Here is a 5495-nt window from a genome sequence, read left to right as displayed (position 1 = left end):
TTCCCCAAGAGAACAGGGTCCAGCAAGGGGAATGAAGAAGGAGGATGATGAATCTTATCCCAAAGCAAACCTACTCTGTGCTTCCTATTTACATAAAGTTAAAAACAGACAAAACTAACCTATGAGGATAGAATCCAGAATAGTGATTAGCCTGTAGGGGGAGGTGGGGGGGTGGGGATTAGAGACTGGGCAGGGCACGTGGGGCCCCTGACCACACAGGTGTGTTCTGAAAATTCATCACATTACTCATTTCTGTTCTCTGTACTTCTCTATGTGGCTGCTGCGCTCCAATAACAAATTTACTTAAAAACAATGATTCCTACTTTTCTGTCATTGCTATGTTAATTTAGAGCAACTACTGGTAAGTAGATGGGGAAACGGAGGAAAGAACATATTGGGGGTGGGGGGCAGATAATGCGCTGCCTCCTACACAGCCAACCAGGGCAGCTTTCAGCCGCCAGCTTCTGGCTTCTTCTAGAGCGGTGGGCCTTTGGCTGCCTCTCTCCTCTCTGGCTTTTTTTTTTTTTTTTTAATTTTTTATTTATGATAGTCACAGAGAGAGAGAGAGAGGCAGAGACACAGGCAGAGGGAGAAGCGGGCTCCATGCACCGGGAGTCTGACGTGGGATTCGATCCCGGATCTCCAGGATCGCGCCCTGGGCCAAAGGCAGGTGCCAAACCGCTGTGCCACCCAGGGATCCCTCCTCTCTGGCTTTTGTCTCTCCCTGTGACATCTTGAAGCCCTTGAATGGGAGAATCCTGACCTTTGAAATCCCCCAATCTATTAACAAAAACTGATGATTGAACATCATCCAAATGGAAGACTTGCTCTGTGAAAGACAATGTTAAGAGAGTGAAAAGATGAGCTATAGCTTGGGAGAAAATATTTACCAATCATATATCTGACAAAAACTTGTATCTAGACTATGTAAAGAACTCTCTAAACCTAACAGTAAGAAAACTAATGATCTAATTAACAAAGAAACAACAGACTTTCTCCAGAGAAGACCCACGGATGCAAAATGTATGCATGTCCTAGGGCTGCCAAGTAACAAAGTACCACGAACTGGAGGGCTTCAAAGAGAAAGCCTCTTTCTCTCTCGGTGCTGGAGGCTGGGAGTCCAAAATCAAGGTGTTAGCGCGGCCATGCTGCCTCTTTGAAGGGTGCAGGCAATCCCTGATGTTCCTTGGCTTGCAGCTACAACACTCCAATCTCCGCCTCTGATGTTACAGGACTATCTTCCCTCTGGGTGTCTTTCTTTTTATTTATTTATTTATTTATTTATTTATTTATTTATTTATTTATGAAAGAGTGCATGCATGTGAGCATGCACACGATGCGGAGAGACAGGGGGGAGGGAGAGAGGGGACAGAGAGAATCCCCAGCAGACTCCCACTGAGTGGAAAGCAAACTCACAACCCTGAGATCATGACCTGAACTAAAGCCAAGAGTCAGATGTTTAACTGAGTGAGCCACCCAGGGGCACTGCGTGTTTGTCTTCACTGGGTAATCTCCTCTATGTGTCTGTCTCTGTGTCTCTTCCCTTCTAAGGACAACAGTCATATTGGACTAGGATTTACCCTAATCAAGTATGACCTCATCTTTACTTGATTACATCTGCAGAGACCCTATTTCCATATAACCTCACATTTACAGGAAATGGTGGAGGGAGGGGTGACTAACATATCTTTTGCAGGAGTGGGGGGGCAATAATACACTCCACAACTGAAAATGAGTACGTGAAGACATGTTCAATATTGTTAGCCATTAGGGAAATGCAAATTAAAACCGCACGACTAAGGAAACCAAAAAAAATAAATATAGTTAGACACAGAAGTATATAACACATTACACAAAGAATTCCAGTAAAGATTGTTTAATTAAAATTTGTTGCTTAGAAATCCAATTATCGAATCCCTTTCACAAAGATGGCGGCAAAGGCAAAGAAGGAAGCCAAAGCAAAGGCTTTGAAAGCTAAGAAAGCAGTGCTAAAAGACGTGAACAGTCACACAAAAAAAAGATCCATACATCACCTACATTCCAACAACCCAAGACCCTGCATCTCCGGAGGCAGCCCAAATATCCTCGAAAGAGCGCCCCCAGGAGAAACAAGCTTGATCACCATGCCATCATCAAGTTCCCCCTGACTACTGAGTCATCCGTGAAGAAAATAGAAGACAACAACACACTTGAGTTCATTGTGGATGTCAAGGCCAATTAGCACCAGATCAAACAGGCTGTGAAGAAGCTCTATGACATTGATGTGGCCAAGGTCAACACCTTAATCAGGCCTGATGGAGAGGAGAAAGTATATGTTCGACTGGCTCCTATCATGCTTTGGATGTTGCCAACAAAATTAGGATAATCTAAACGGAGTCTAGTCGGCTATAAATCTAAATACAATTTTTTTCACCATTAAAAAAAAAGAAATCCAATTATCAAAAGTTTATGTGTAGATGATGTCAGAATAATTTTAAAAATGGTAGAGAAGGTCTATATTCAGTTATAGGTGGAAATAGCTAGGAGGGGTGAAAAAAAAAAGAAAATAAACCATAGGACTAAAATAAAGAATACTGACAATACTAAAATTGTCTCTGAAAAATAGCCACTCTGAAAAACAGTTCAGTTTTGCAGTCTCTTATACATTTGCCATCTGATTCCTCCTAGGTGTTTATCCTAGAGAAAAAAATTATGTCCATGTAAAAACCTGTATACAAATGTTCATAGTAGCTTTGTTAGAAATAGCTCATACTGGAGACAACCTATTCCATACCGTGGAATACTACATGGTAATAAAAATACGTGGTGATAAAAAGGAAAGAAGCATTGATACATGCAACAACCTGGATGGGTTTCAAGGGCATTATGTTGGGTGAAAAAGCCAGCCTCAGAAGGTAACATACAGTACAATTCCAATTATGTAATGTTCTTAATGTGATAAATTATAGAGACAGAGCACAGATGAATGGTTACCAGAGGCAGGGGGTGGGGTGGGAAGGAGGGTGTGATTCTAAAGGAGTCATGAGGGAGTTGCTTTGGGTGATGGAATAGTTGTGTATCCTGCTTGAAATGGTAGATATGCCAATCCATGTGTATAATGACATTATAGAACTAGACACCAAAAAAAAAAAAAGTGAGTGCTTGTGAAAACTGATGAAATCATAGTGATATTGTACCAATGTCAATTTCCTGGTTTTAACTGTTCTCTGATTATGTAAGATGTTACCATTGGGGGAAGCTGGGCGAAAGGGACACAAAAACTTTCCATACTTCCCTTTTTTCAGAGAGGCACCAGGGGTTGGGGAGAGACAGAGAGAAGAGAGAGAATCCTAAGCAGTCTCCATGCTGAGTGTGGAGCCCCATGCGGGGCTCAATCTCATGACTCTGAGATCATGACCCAGGTTGGAATGAAGAGTTGGACGCAAACCGACTGAGACACCCAGGCTCCATACTTTTTAAAGCGACATCTGTGAGAGTCTAAGTTCTTTCAAAATAAAAAATGAAAAAATTCTCTTAAATATAGTGTAGCAGCCCAAGGCTGGCATGGATGGAATGGGCCTGAAGCCCCCAACAGATTTTTTTGTACTCACTTACTGAGAGGGAAAGGTCCACAACACAGTTGGTCTGCAGGATTCATTCATTCATTTGTTCTGAATACCTTCTGTGTGTCAGGATCTGTCCAGAAACAGCAGTAGAGCAGATAGCCAGGCTCCCTGTCTTACGCTTCAACGTGGGGCCTGGGCCAGACAGCCAGGCTGAAATGTGGCCCTTCACTCACTAGCTGCGTGGCTGACTGTGAGTCACTTAACCTCCAGAGACCACCCAAACTCGGTGGTTTAGTTGTAGTTCTCATTGGTAAAATGAAGCTACTAACTATCCACTTTGTAGGGTAGTCATGAACATGTGAGCTGATTCAATTACAGACTCTTTATTTTTTTATTTTTATTTATTTTTATATATTTTTTAATTTTTATTTATTTATGATAGTCACACAGAGAGAGAGAGAGAGGCAGAGACACAGGCAGAGGGAGAAGCAGGCTCCATGCACCGGGAGCCCGACGTGGGATTCGATCCCGGGTCTCCAGGATCGCGCCCTGGGCCAAAGGCAGGCACTAAACCGCTGTGCCACCCAGGGATCCCAATTACAGACTCTTTAGTGACACGTTTTGAGGGTTTGCTGTGGAGACCATGGGGGTCACACTTTCCTTTCTCGGGGAGGCCAAGAAAAAATACACAAAAGGAAACATATACCCATCCCCCACACACATACACATATACAAGCAGGGTGGCCTGATGAAGACCTAGTAGTCAGGGAAAGGCTCAGCAGCCTCAGGGAGCATGAGGGGTGCCCCCAAAGAGAGCATGAAACCCAGAGAGACCGAGAGACCAAGAAACGACGAGATTCAGACATTCATAGAGACTCAGAAACCTAGAGATTCTAAGGCACCAAGAAATAGAGTGACGTCCAGAGGCCCAGAGTGACCAAGAGATTCAGAGATTCATATAGAGACCCAGAGACTGAGGGAGATACAAAGATTCAGGGAGACCCAGAGACTGAGAGAGATCCAGAGAGGAAAAGACAGCCTGAGAGAGCCAAAAAGACCTAGAACACCAAAAAGAGCAACAGACCCAGAGATGCCAAAAGACTAGAGATATAAGAGATTTGATATATGTCTAGAGGCTTGGAGACCTGGAGAGATCCAGAAACACCAAGAAACTCTGAGAAATACCCAGATACCCAGAAATGTGGGGAGATTGAGAAATAGAGAGAGATCAAGAGATTAAGGGACTCAGAAACCAACAGGGATGGGGCGGGGGACACAGTGCAGGAGGGGCAGTCCCAGGGAATGAAAATTTACACTGGTAGCCAGAGTCAAAGCCCTGACACTGGGAGCAGACACGGCTGCTGGGTGTCCAACCAGTGAAGATGAATTGGGCCACAGGGAGGAGTCTGCATCTGAGGTTCCCCAGACCTGGTCTCCAAACCTGGCCCCGTGCTCACCACCCACCTGGCTCAGCCACATTTCCTTCTTCTTTCATTCAAATGTCAGCAGATTGAGGTCCTGAGCCTCAGTGTCCCCTCTGAAAAATGGCAATGAGAACCACAAAACCTACCTACTGGGGGGTGGGGAGGGTGGGGCAGATGTGTTGGTCATGTAACTTGAGCCCACTTCTGTCCTCACCAGTGGTGGGACTTGGAGCCTAAGTGATTCAACTTCTTTCTGGTCTCCATTTCTATCAAAAATGTATTTTAAAAGTCACTCGTCCAAAAAAAAAAAAAAGTCACCTGTCATTACTGCACACTCATTAGGATGGCTACTATCAACAAAACAGAAAATCACAAGTGTTGACAATAATGTGAAGAAGTTAGAACCCTCACCCACTATTTACAGGACCATGAAATGGGGCCATCACTGTAGAAAACTGGTGTTTCCCCAAAAAATTAAACATAGAATTACCCCCTGACCCAGCAATTCCCCTTCTCAGTGTATAGA

This window comes from Nyctereutes procyonoides, unplaced genomic scaffold (assembly GCF_905146905.1).
Source record: "Nyctereutes procyonoides isolate TBG_1078 unplaced genomic scaffold, NYPRO_anot_genome, whole genome shotgun sequence".
NCBI classification, from domain to species: domain Eukaryota; kingdom Metazoa; phylum Chordata; class Mammalia; order Carnivora; family Canidae; genus Nyctereutes; species Nyctereutes procyonoides.
This window is presented reverse-complemented; position numbering follows the sequence as displayed.